This window comes from Lissotriton helveticus, chromosome 7 (genome assembly GCF_964261635.1).
Source record: "Lissotriton helveticus chromosome 7, aLisHel1.1, whole genome shotgun sequence".
NCBI lineage: Eukaryota > Metazoa > Chordata > Amphibia > Caudata > Salamandridae > Lissotriton > Lissotriton helveticus.
Genome location: NC_136068.1, coordinates 45,807,082 through 45,820,964, shown reverse-complemented (window position 1 = coordinate 45,820,964; position 13,883 = coordinate 45,807,082). Strand labels below are relative to the sequence as shown.

The 13,883-nt window shown below is 44.2% G+C and overlaps 1 protein-coding gene across 1 annotated transcript in view; it reads right to left on the bottom strand.

The window, feature by feature from the left end:
- The window catches only part of LOC144767989 (guanylate-binding protein 3-like), a 187,288-nt gene that overhangs the window by 67,736 nt on the left and 105,669 nt on the right, over positions 1–13,883 (bottom strand). The window lies entirely within an intron of this gene.

The window sequence follows — 13,883 nt, the reverse complement described above, 5'->3', positions numbered from 1 at the left end:
TTCAGTAAATGCATACATTTAGGTTTTGATATATATTTGCAGGTTGTGCCTTCTTATGATTCAGTGGGTTAATGTGCCAGTACAAAAGTTTGTTTTAAATATCAGGGGTGAAGGTTCTAGCTTCAGCTAGGCCTACGGAAAAGTTTGTTCATTTAAGACTGATGAAGTGTGTACCATAGGATTGCAACAAGCATTTACTAAAAAACTGGTATGTGGGTCATTAGGTTTTGTGAATTATTCACAATAAATGTAGTTTAATAATCTGGGAATAGAGATAATTTTAGCGCCTAAAAAAGAGAAATTGTCAGTGTGGCAAAAGCTGAGGGCTGAGAGGATTGCAGAGGCTGGCTCGAGCTGCGCTGCTGAGATGTTATCTTTTAGTTTCCCTGTAAATAATGGAGAGGGCTGACATTTGTGACCTTTAATTAGGACTTTGCCTCCGAGGAATGCAGAATGACCTCTCTGAACGGGCTTCTAAAGGTGGGGTTTCTGGTTTCTCCGTGAGAACATCAATAAAATGAAAGAACTCAATTTAAAAGGGAATATAAAAAGGGGTTTCTTTGAAAAGTCCCAAAACATCGTGTTAAATGCTCTGCAGAACTGGTACATTTGTGCCTCCACGCTAAGTAAAATAATGTTTGCTAGTTGCGTTTATTTCACAAAAAAACGAAGTGTTGCATTAGGTCATAGATAAAAAATAAGATGCAGCCGTTTTCCAAAATTTTGAAGGCTACAGGCTACAGGCCATGTGAAAAAAAACGATTTGCTAAATTAGGAATTATTTCTCACAGTGGAAATTATAGGTGCCAAATTAATATGGAGTATCAGTGTAACCATTTCTTTTAGAATGGTAAAAATAAGGTGGCTTGATGTTGCGAGGTGAACTTACAAAAGAGTAACAGTTAAGTAATGAAAATTAATTTTTGTGTATGTTAAAATGTTTTTTTGTGTTGTGTATTTTTCTGCTTCTGCTTGCAGATTATTCATGGATTGTTTTAAGGCTGACAAGACACGTGAGTTTGGTTAATTGAAAAGAAGATGTGTTTTTGCGTAATTTCTCCCAAAAAAAAAATGTTCATGTTTTCGTTTGTGTATTTGGCCGTCGTGAAATATTTTAGTTGGTTCAAAGTTATATCTGACAGCAGATTCACACTGCATGGTGATCTACTGTCAAAAAGAGGGTATGGATTTTAGACCTGACAAATTTAGACAGGCCCAAATATTGGGTTTTGGGCTGCAGGTTTATAGTGCATAAAGTACATGTGCCATGTTGCTGTGTGTCACCGCTTGTCCACACATGTGCATTATTTTGTGTATGTTTTGTTTTATGTTGTTACTATTACAAGTTCCCCAGTGTTGTGAAGGGATCCGTATGACGATACGTATTGTTGCACAACAGTTGGATGGATTTGGTATAATGATACATTTCACATATATGGTTTTCATACTGTGGTGAGGAAGACAGGCAGCACTTTTACCAGTGCATGCCTAAATTTGGCTATAGTGATATTGAAGAAAACTAAAAAGATATACAGAATCAAAGTGTGTCATCTGCTGTTAGTCACTTACTGCACATTCCCTTAAAGGAATAGGCAGCCCTACATTCATGTATCCTTGATTGGACCTAAGGATGGAATTATAGATCTGTGACTCAAGGTGGCCTAATTTCTATATTGCATTACTTAATCATGTTCTGTTTCCCAAATAGCATATGGCGTTGTCCCTTGAAAGGAAACCAGGTTTCATTTTTTTCTCTCCCGGAAGAGAGAACAGGAACATTAGTTAGGATTACCGTATATGGTGTAGTTGCCAGCGGTAGAGTTAAAATGTGTGTAACTTTGGTCTTTTTGTATCCCCCGTACTCTTGGTGCTGTGTCACATGCCTGAGGCACCCAAGCAAACTCTTGTTCTTCCTATAGATTTTTCTTTTGTTGCTTCTCCCCTGACCGATGTCGCATCATGCTTAGTTATTGGGGATTTTAGTTGTGTCCTAGTTCCATTTCCCTTTTCCATATTCCTTTCACCAGTCAGCCCATTTATTATTATGGGTGTATTGTTTATGCACACACTTCTAGACTAAAGTGATGTATCAGGGACCCCCCATGTTATGTAAAATGTTTTTTTCAGACTGACTGTCGGGGTAGTGATAGGCTGGTTAACTGACCCAATATTATAGTAAGACACGTTTTCCATCTCAATAGGAGATATCTTAAGTTTACCTTTTGAACATGACGAATTTTCAATGTCTATTTTAATTTTTCAGTTCTCTTTTGTTCCTGCTGCTTTAATTTTTGGTGGGATCAGATGTGTTCTAATCATGCAAATACAAGGGACTCTCTAGTTCTTGTCCTTTTGTCTGCACATTTGATCATTAGCCTTTGTATTGCATAGTGCACTTAATGCACATTTTTTAAAAGGGACTTTTCTTCATGTCCTTGATAATATGTATTATGTCATTTCTCTATTTGAGATGTTCTAGATAAGGAATTTAGGAACACCTAGGCTTAATCATTGAGGAAAATATGTATTTGCACCATTAGACAATGCCACCATATGTGAAGACATCCATGTTGATAGAATTTTCGTGTAGTTATTTACCCTTAGATGATGAAGGATATGCTCTCACACGGAAACCCAATTGAAAAGCCTAGAGACACTGTTTTGCCTATTGCCTTTATGTTTGAATTGCTTTTTGAAAATGACAGTGTATTCTAGACCAACATTGTCCCATGGCGTGTGGCCACTCCCTTGCAGATTGCAGGCCACCTGCTTGCAGTCCCCTTGTTAAAACCCATGAACTGTTTTTGTGCTTGATTTGAAGGAAACTAACAATTGTGTTACATTTCCTATATCACTAGGTTCTGCGGGATCTTCCAGAGTCAAAGGAAGAGTGATACCCTGCAGACCTGTGATCGAGACTAAGCCCACTCCCCATCAGTGACCACTACAGATGAATGACAGATTTCTTGGCTCTACAATTTCTGCAACCAGAAAGTCGCGAGGCTGAACAGCGATCACCAGCGTGCCGTCAATGGTACCTCCCAAGCAAGGCATTTGCTTCACCGGAAGGCTTTGCAGAGAAAAAGAGGAGCTGGTTCCTTGTTTTGCCACAGAATGAGAGCTTCTGTTTGTTTGAGCTTTGTACCTGTTATGTACTGGTAACCTCTGACAGTGTACAGTCCCTTGAACCCTTGGCCCGAGTTTTGGCCACACACACACCTCTTTTCCCTTTGCTCCAGCGGAAAGGCAGTGCACCCAAGGATCCACGTTGGGAAAAAGGCACTACATTCTGGTGCCCATGAGAGAGCAGCTTGAGCGTCCTCTGACACTAAATAATGAGTGTTGGAGTCTGAAAGTGCTGCTGATCTTGAGAGGTTGTTTCTCACTAGTGCTTGGATCTGCACGAGATGTTTTGTGCCCATGATCAATGAAGAGCACATCATTTGTAGTGTCTGCCACAAAGAAGAGACACTGGTGCATTGTTTTGAGACATTGAGACTTTCAAGTGAGCTGTGGGTGTTTGCCAGGAGGGCACTCCAACTACGCAGTACTTTTTCTCATGAAAAGGCCTGAAATCGAGAGGCCCAACGCGGAAGAAGACACTGGAAGCGAATTTGATGGACAATAGAAGTCTGCCAGAGAGGCTTTTTGAACAGACTCTGGGCATAGTTGGTTGCACAAGAGGTTTCCGTGTGATTGCATAGACTACGTATTAGGAGAATGATTTTATTGTTCTGCTGGCATTATTTTAAAGTACTATTCTGTTTAGTAAAAGCAGAATAAAGTCAATTTTCTGTGAAAGAGTATCCCCTTTTCACCTCAGAGCATTAATGAGGGTCACCACTGTTTCACTTGAACATATGATGAATTACAGAAATGCATAGGAAGACCTAAAATGTACAAGATAATTTTAGGATTTACATTTTGCTTAGGGTTGTGGAAAATTTTGATTCATTTGTAATAGCGGTCACTACTTTATCTATATGTTCTTAACCACTTGGATGCTGAGGCACTGGTAGATTTGTACTGTAATTTCCATTGAAATGAATGGGCACTCCATGACGAGTTACCCTTGTCATTAGCATCCAAGTGATGATGTGTTTTCTAGTGTTTTTTTAAACATGGCATTGTCTTTATGGGTGGGTTTGTTTTTGCTGCCCAATTCACATCTGTACCCACCTCCCAACCTATGTCTCTTCCTACTTTTACTTCTTTGCATCCTGTCCAGATTTTACCTGAACATGGATAGTTAGGAGATCAGAGTTTACTGATAATTCCTTTTGTACAGTTTCTGCATCAACACCAGTTAGTAGTTGAACATCACTGATTGTTGGGCGTGTGGTCCTATACCACATACTACAGATAGAGACATTCCCTATTTGGTCTTGCCAGATATGGCCTTTGTGCTACTGCGTGTGCAAGGGACCTGTCCTGAGAGAGTCGCTAAGTAATAGGATTATGCTTCAGCAACATCTTGAGGATTTTATAAATATAGACCTGGACTCAGACTAGCGTGAGTATAGGTTATTGCCTATGTAAGGGCAAAAGGAGCGTCTGTGGTACCAAAATTTCTGGACTTGTGTAATAAACTTTGTCGTAGCATGACGATTTTTATATCAAAAGACCGAGAATGGCTAGTACACTATGTACAAGCATTTTCGTCATATTCCAGTAACAATTTCACCTCGAAATCGTCATTTTTGTTCTGAACCCTTGGCTTCCATTTTGTGTACAGCAGCCATTTTGTGAGTTGCCCTTTACATAGGCTATAATACAGCTAAATTCGATTCCAAAGGCCACGTACACCTTGATTGACTTTTCCCTGACCTTGGCATGTTGGAACCATGGCCCCAGGCCGAACCTGTTTGGTCAGTTCCTCTCCCAGTGGCCGAGCAAGATAGCATCAAGGCCCAACATGCCATAAACCTTTTCATCGCACACACACCCTGCCTTATCTTACTTCCATCTGTTCCTGCCTCCATGAACTGTTTATGACATGGGCTGTGATCTTACTGTTTTGGGTTTATCCGGCCTTGTCAGCTAGAGAATGTATTCATTATGTGGACATTGTTTATGGCCTGGACTTATCTTGAAAGTGGGTTTTGCATCTGTGTGCACGTCCTGGGAGTACTTCAAAGAGAAAATGTGTGCCTAGGGCATAATACATGGTATAAAGGATCTGTGCTCAGACCATTCAGGAGGCTGCCTCATTCCGTTGCTTTAGGTGTGACTGGGCGACGTAGCCTCACAATTAATTGTAATAAAGATGTCTTTTTCATATTTTCAGAGTCTGTGCCAAGTTCTTATTATATTAGTAAGTATTCCCTGAGAGCAAAAATTACCAAGTTCTACAAATCGGGTATCAGAGCGCTTTACATAGCACCAGTTATGTTACATGAAGACACACATTCATTTTTTTTTGTTAAGCGCGGGGAGATTAAGTGATTTGCCCAGAATCACAGGATGTTTAGAGTCATTACAGATACTCGAACCCAGTTCCCCAGGTCTGAACTCCCTACTCACCCAGTAAGCATCTGTTCTTGGCATGTAGAGCTGTAGAGTCACATGCTTTGCATACTCCTACCACCTAGTGTTGGGACCGGATGTTTGCACATTGTTTTTCTTCAAAGAAGTCTTTGCAGTCACAATGTAGGCGACTCCTCCTTTCGGTGATAGTGTGCATGGGCATCACCTCCATTGTTAGATTGTTTTCCCGCAGAGGGTGAGAATAGAGTTAGTAAAAGTAAAATAGAGATGTATGCATGTGAGTAAGATAATACTGCAACAGGTACCCAGGGAGGTGGGTGGGCGTATATGAATCTACAGTTCTACATGCCAAGAACAGATGCTTACTGGGTAAGCAGCATTTTTCGTTCGAGGCATGGGAGCTGTAGATCACATGCTTTGCATAGACTATACAGCAGTAATCTCCCACAGCGGTGGCTAACCTGTATCTGTTGCAGTTGTCTGAAAAAGTGTACGAAGAGCTGCCTGGCCCACATTAGCTTGTTGTCTGGCTAACACATCTACACAATAGTGTTTTGTAAATGTGTGTGGTGTAGACAATGTGTAAGAAAGTGGCTCTGTATATACTGCACCAAAGTAAGGTACAGTGTGCACAGAGTCCACAGTCCCCAGAGGTGTGGTAGAGGTTAAAGTTAGATATGGATTAAACCCAGATCAGTTGACTGGGGGTGAGTCTTTGATTTGTTCAAACGCTCCGTCCATAATCCCCTTTTGTATCGCTTTGTTCGCCCTAAGTGTGGCAGGGTATGCTCAGACGTGAGTCCCTTGTTCACTTGGCCACTGGATTCAAGATAGCCTGGCTGATGAGGATTATGAATCCGAAACCGGTCCCAGGATGCTTGTTTCCGGTCCAGGGAAGACATGGCTTGGCAGTTCGGGCTGGACTGTTCCCATAAGGCACAGGGTCATACTGATTTGCATATAGCCATTTCTGAACTGGGGTGGCTGAGTGAACTAAAGAATGGTGATGGATTAAACCCAGATCAGTTGACTGGGGGTGAGTGTTTGATTTGTTCAAACGCTCCGTCCATCATCCCCTTTTGTATCGCTAAAGTTAGATATAACCTTACTCTCTAAAGTGGTAGCTTGGTCGAGCAGTAAGGCAGTATCAGAGGACAGTGTAAAGCATGTGTTGTACTTACTCAGTCAGCAAATAGTCTAACACACTCAATAACTGAACTCTAGGCTAATTGTTTTGTATATAAAAATAAATTGTGGTTTTATTTTAGAACCACAAGTAGGTATAAAAAAACTTTCTCAGAATGAGGTGCTACAGTTGAATACTTTCAATTAGCAATAGACTTTTCAATGCAATAGATACAGTTGTTGTACTATGCAACACAATCTTAACACAATAATAACATTGAGCTCAATGGTAATTTTAAGTAAATTCAATATCAATTACTTTGCGTGTGTTTTTCCTACTCAGGGCTGGATCCTGGATTCAGCCCTGGTGCATCTCCTGTAATGAGTTGAAAGAAATCATTTTTGTTAAACAGGCGATTTTTAAGGAATATTTGTACGTTTCAAAAATCGACACAAAAAAAGAATTTCTGGTAAAAACCAGGCAATGTTATCCTAAGGAGGAAAATCAAGTTATCGAAAAATCAAAGTTGTAATTACTTTTTAGGGTCAGTGCTGGGCACCAAGATCCAGCACTGTGATCTATCCTGGTAACACGTGAGTAATTTCGTTTTCGTTCATCGGATGATTTTTTGTGAATATTTTAAAGTTTCAAAACTCGACACTTAGAAGAATTTCCAAGAGAAAACCAGCCAATGTTACCCTATGGATAAAGTGTAAGTTATGGGCTTTCAGGTAAGTACTCGACTGGCAGAGTTAAGGTTCTGGGGTAAGACTCAGGGGTCTCCCAGGGTCAGGTAGGTACAGTTGTTACCCCCTCAGTGGCACAGGGGCAGCCAGGTGCAGAGCGAGTAGGCCCAATGTTAGCCTATGGCGGGCAGGGGGTCTTTGGTTGGCGGCTGCTAGCAGGCAGACCACGCGGCTGTGGGAGCGGAGCTCCTGATCACTTACACAGGGCAAGTGGGGAAGTAGAATAGAACAGATGCTGCACTTCCAGTGGCATTCGGGCAGATGGGTGCAGGGTGATTTTGGGCCGTCGGCCGCCCAATGGATTTCAATGGGAAAGCTGCAAGATGAACAAAGGCTGCAGGCTCGGGGACGGAGATTCTTCAGGAGCAACCACCACTTTGAGGGGTAATTTGGGCAGCTGTAGGTTGGGTAGACACCCTGGAGATTGGCACAGGGTGCCGTTGGGCGCCGGTTGCAGGGGTGTCTTTTGGTGTCGGCAAATCTTACCCTCTGCTGGTTGCGGTTGGAGGGGTCCTTGGTTGTGAGGCTGCAGGCGTTGTCAAGAGCGTAGAGGAGGGTCCTTGGGTGCTGGATTTGTGGTCACAGTCATCGAGGGGATGCCCTCAGGGTCTTTGTCCACTCTGACATGGGCCGGGCTAGGGGGTGCAGAGTGTGCTGGATTTGCGGTTCCTGGCTGGCACCAGGGGTCGGTGCTGTTTGAGCAGCACCACTGCTCGTGGGAGTCCGGGTCTTTAGATGAGCAAGGCAGTCAGGTCCTCATGGGGTTTTCGAGGTTGCTGACCACTGGAGACGCCAGGGTTTAGCAGGATCAGGTTCGGGGGTCGACAGGCCGGTAGGGCTGGGGCCAAGTCAGTTGGTGCCGTCCTCTTGTTAGTAGCTGGACGGAGGTCTTCTTTCTTCTTGTTCTTTGTAGTTTTGGAATCGGGATCTGAGGAAGAAGGTTCAAGGTGCCCCTAAATACTAAATTTAGGGGTGTTACAGGTAGGGTAAGGTCAGGGACCAATGAGTCCCTTCCCTGGGGTGAGTACACCCCCTATCCTTCCACTCTCCAGAAGGAGGAGGGCAGGAGCCTGTCTCTGATTGGGTAGGGCTCCCCATCCTCAAGCTGGCGAGAGCCTGGAGTTGTGCTTCACCTCGATTCCCCCACCTGAGGGGTGGGGTTGGCAGAGGCTGGCACACCCCCTTTCCTCACTTGGTTTTCCCACCTATCTTCCAGCCAGAAAGAGGGTCAGAACTGGTGGGGACCAGTTGCGGAGTACAGCAAGTGTCCTGGAGAAGCTCACAAAGGTGGCATGCCTTTGAAGCTTCCCCTGCCCATCCAGGGGGAGGAGGCCTAGTACCTCATCCCATGATGTGCATTGTTGCAGGCCCACAAGAGCGGATGGTTCTCTACCCAGGGTCCAGCAACATGTCTGCTGGGTGGCAGCCTAAGCAGCTTCTCAGTCATGACGCGGGTTGTGGGTTATTTTCAGGGGGCTACTCTAAGTTGCCCTCTGTCGTGCATTTTACCTTAAATCCCACATTGGCATCAGTGTGGATTTAATGTGCTGAGAAGTTTGAGACCAAACTTCTCAGTCTTCAGTGTAGCCATCATGGTGCTGTGGAGTTTGTGATGACAACCTCCCAGCACCATATACTCTTAATGGCAGCTCGGCACTTATAGTGCCCAGGATTGGACCTGGGTACTGTCGGGGTACAGGGCTCATGCACCTGTACCCACACCACTGGCATAGGGCACCCAGCTAGAGGGGTAAAAGGGGTATGCCAGGGCAGTGTTTTGCGGGCATGGCGCACAGGGATGTATGCCCTGTCTCCTCTTTGTTTTGTTCTGCACCAAGACACTCGGCCTGCAAAGGCATCGTGTGGGTGTCAGGGCACAGGGCCTCTAAGTGCTGCAGCCCTTAGGGGCCTTCTCGGGTCAGAGTGCCCTGGGTACCATTTACCAGGGGCTGACATGTGGCCAGAGATGTCAATTGGGTTTAGGCTTCAATACAGTTTTAGAGAAGGAACACAGGCCCTGGGTACCTGATTGGCAGGGACCCAGGGCACACTCAGTCAAAGTACATCAGCAATTTGGCAAACGTGGGGCACACCATGCAAGAAAGATGGCACTTCCTCACACCATGTAGCAGCTTTACAGAAGTCAGCCATAGGGATGTTTCCTAAAAAAGCCATAGAAGCCCCTAGTTTGCTAATGGAATGCGCTCTAGGGAGAATTGGTAAAGTCCTCTTTGCTTTTGCATAGCATGTCTGAATACATTTAACTATCCACCGTGCAATACCCGATTTTGAAATGGGATTGCCTTTTGTGTGGTGGAACAAAAGCAACAAAGAGTTGTTTAGTGTTACGAAAAGGTTTTGTCCTTTCTATGTAATATAATAGTGCTCGTACAACATTTAAACTGTGTGGAGCTCGTTCTGCCACTGAATCTGGGTGAGGAATGAACACAGGTAACTCAACAGATTGGTTGATGGGAAAGGCAGATACCACATTGGGTAGGAATTTGGGGGTAGTGCGAAGAACCAGTTTGTTTTGGTGGATTTGAAAAAATGTTTCTTCTATAATTAATGCCTGAAGCTCACCCACTCTCCTCAGTGAAGTAATACCAATGAGTAAAGCAACTTTCCAAGTAAGAAATCGCAGTTCACATTTATGCAATGGCTCAAAGGGTAGACCCATTAGTCTGGTAAGGACAATATTACGGTTCCACTTTGGAGCAGGTGGACGTCTTGGTGAAATAACTCTTTTGAGTCCCTCTATGAAAGCTTTGATAACAGGTACTCGGAAAAGGGACACATGTTGTCTAATGTGAAGGTATGCAGCTATTGCAGTGAGATGTAAGCATATGGATGGGTGCGCTAAACCTGTTTGCTGTAAATGAAGTAAATAACAAATAATGTTTTGAACAGAAGCATTCAAGGGGTTGATATGGTTGTTGTTACAATATATAACAAACCGTTTCCACTTTGCTGCATAGCAAGCTCTTGTAGTAGTTCTTCTGGCCTCTTTAATGATATTCATACAGTCTGGTGGAAGATTCAGATAACCAAACCAGGATTTCAGGTGCCAGATCGCACGGTTGAGATGTTTGTGATCTGGATGTTTTATCTCTCCATCGTTCTCCGTAAGGAGATTGGATGTGAGATGACGTTTTGATTGAGGAACTACTGAGAGTGCCAGCAGGGTAGTGAACCAGGGTTGACAAGCCCATTTGGGAGCTATTAGGATTTGCCTGGGGGACATTTTCCTGAGTCTCCGAACCCCTAGTGGAATGAGTGGGAGAGGCGGAAAAGCATAGGCAAATATCCCTGACCAGTTCATCCATAGTGTATTGCTTCTGGACAATGGGTGTGAATACCTAGAGGTGAAGCTTGGGAATTTTGCGTTTTGGTGTGTGGCAAACAGACCTATGTTTGAGGAGCTCCAAATTTGAAAGAACGGGAGGAGAACTTGAGGGTGAAGTTCCCACTTGCGAATCTGTTGTCTTTGCCTGCTCAGCAGATCTGCAATCTGATTATTTACTCCTGGGAGGTGTACGCTAGGAGATACATTTTGTGATGTATGGCCCAACTCCAAATGGCCTACGCAATGTGTGACAGCTGGAGAGAGTGTCCCTATCTTTTTCTCTATGTAATACATGGCTGTCATGTTGTTGGTGCGTATCAGGACAGCTTTGCCTACAAGGTGAGTCTGGAAGGCTTTGATCGCTGGAAATACTCCTAGCTGCTCTAGATGATTTATGTGGAGTTGCTTTTGACTCCAGAGGCCTTGAATTGTATGAGTTTGGAGATGAGCTAACCAACCAGGGAGCTATGCTTCTGCTGTTAGCACTGTCTGTGGAATAGGGTCGATGAAGGGGCGCCCTTTGGATACGTTTTGTGGATTCCACCACTGCAGAGAATGATGAGTGCTGCCGTCCACCAATACTAGAGCTGACAACTGACCCTGATTCCACTGATGTGCTAAATATTCCTGAAGGGGATGCATTTGAAGTCTTGAATGGGGAACTATCACGATGCACCATCATTCCTAGTAGCTGCATAAATACTCAAGCTGGTAATGAGTGATTGGGCTGAAACTGGGAAACTAGAACCTGAATACTGCGATTCTGACAGGATTGGGAGAGGCTAGAGCTTTCTGTGTATCGAGCGTGGCTCCCAAGTAAGTTTGCGTGGTGGAGGGTTCGAGATAATGGACTTCAACAGATTTACTGTGAACCCCAGATTGTGCATTAATTGTACTGTTTTTTGAGTGTGCTGCAGTCATCTTGTGAGAGAACTGGCTTTGATGAGCCAGTCGTCCAAGTATGGGAAGATGTGAATATGTTGTCTTTGCAGGTGAGCAGCGACTACTACCAGGTGTTTGGTGAATTCTCAGGGAGCAGTGGTGACTTCAAATGGAAGCACTTTGAACTGGTAATGTTGTCCCGCTACCCCAAATCTTAGATATTTTCAGTGAGCGGGGTGTATTGGAATATGGAAGTATGTGTCCTTTAAGTCTAAAATAGACAGCAAGTCGCCTTGTTGAAGGAGCGGGAGCAGTTGTTGTAGTGTCACCATGTAAAAATTATCTGATTGGATCTAAGGATTTAGGTCTCTGAGGTCTAGTATAGACCTGAGAGAGCTGTACTTTTTGGGTATGAGAAAGTATAGGGAGTATACGCCGGAACCTTGATATTGTAATGGTACGGGCTCTATAGCCCCCTTTTGCAGTAGAGAGTGAACCTCTTCTTTGAGAAGGTGCAGATGCTCTGTTGATATTTTGTGTGATCGTGGAGGAATGTTTGGGGGATTGTAGGTAAGCTCCTGTCAATAACCAAATTGGATAATTTCAAGGATCAATTTCTCTGAAGTTACTGTATCCCAGACAGGAAGAAATTGAGAGACGTCCCCCAACAATTGTGGAATGATCCTGGGAAGTGGAGGCAAGTCACTGCTTGTTTGCTGCATGGGGCAGTACGGGGTGTGTTACCTTCACCTCTTCCCTTGACGTTATTGCCTCGAAATCCTCCTCTAAAGTAACCCCTTAAAGAGGGTGATTGATTGGTGCCTTTGTAAGAACTAGAGGTGTTGCCTGTGGATAGAACTTTTGAACCCCCCCTGTAGAAAGAGCAGCAAAAGGAGCCCCGATTGGATGGGGACTGCAAAGCTCCCATGGATTTTGCGAAATCTGTGTCTTTCTTCATTTTCTCTACAGAAGTGTCTACCTTGGGTCCAAATAGGTGTTCCTTATCAAAGGGTAGGTTTAAAACAGAGGCCTGTACTTCAGGTTTGAACCCTGAAATCCTGAGCCATGCGTGCCTTCTAAAAAGAACACTGGTGTTAACAGTGCAAGCAGCAGTGTCAGCTGCGTCTAAAGCGCACCTAATGGAAGTATTGGAAACAAGTTTCCCTTCCTGAATTAAGTCATGTGCCTTAGTTTCTTCTTAATCTGGCAAGAACTGGAGCAATTGTTCCAATTCGTCATAGTGAGCCCTGTCATATCTCGCTAAAAGAGCCTGGGTGTTGGCAATATGCCTGTGATTGGCTTCCTGCACAGCTACTCCAGCTACTCCAGAGGCATCTATAATTTTGGATTCCTTATCAGGAGGAGGGGCATCTCCTGTTGTTTGTGAGTTTGCCCTTTTGCGAGCATTAGAAACCACTAGGGAGTCTAAGGGAACTTGACCTTTGATGTAGACGGAGTCTGTAGGTGCAGGTTTATGTTTCTTATCTACCCTTGGTGTTCGCATTCTCAAATGCACTCGGTCCTTAAAAATGTCATCTGCGTGTTTAAGCATACCCTTAAGCATGGACAGTGCATGAGTTGCTCTTTGAGAAGAACTGAACGTCTCAAAGTGAAAATCCTTTTCAGGAGCCTCTTTGTGAAGCTGAACCCTGTGATATTGAGCTGCCCTATTTATTAATTCTATGCACCCTACATTGTCATCAGGTGGAGAGGGTTTTGAAGGGTATAGATCTGGGTCATTATCAGTGTTAGGATCTGTATTGTAATCAGTCCATGGATCAGGACTATTGTCATCTGGTGCATCCCCATCCCCATCATCCTGGTGGTCAGGTGACTGTGGTTGTGGTGAATTTGTAGGTGTAATTACCAAATTTGGGACAAATGGGGAAGGAGGTGTAAGAGGAGGAGGAGGAGGAGGAGAAGGATTAGAACCAACATTTGTCATTTTCAGGGGAACGTGGTACGATTCTTCAGTTTATGGCTTACATTTAACTGGCAGTTTTGCAAGTTCTTTCTGTTTTGGGTCTATTTTGAAAGGATGGAGGAGGAGCTGTTTTTCCTTCAGTGGCAGAATGTTCGGTGCCGAAGTTTGATGCAGAGATGTTCAGATCCGAAGAGTTAGGTTTAGGTGCCGAAGTGAGGGCGTGTTTGGATTTCGACGCTGAAAATGTCGGTTTGGTGCCCGAATGGGGCCTACTTGATCCCGAGCCAGAAGGCTTTGGTGTGTGCTTCGGTGCCGAGCTGGAACACGGGGCGTTGGAAACGTGTCCTCGGTGCCGACCTCGGCCTGAAGGCG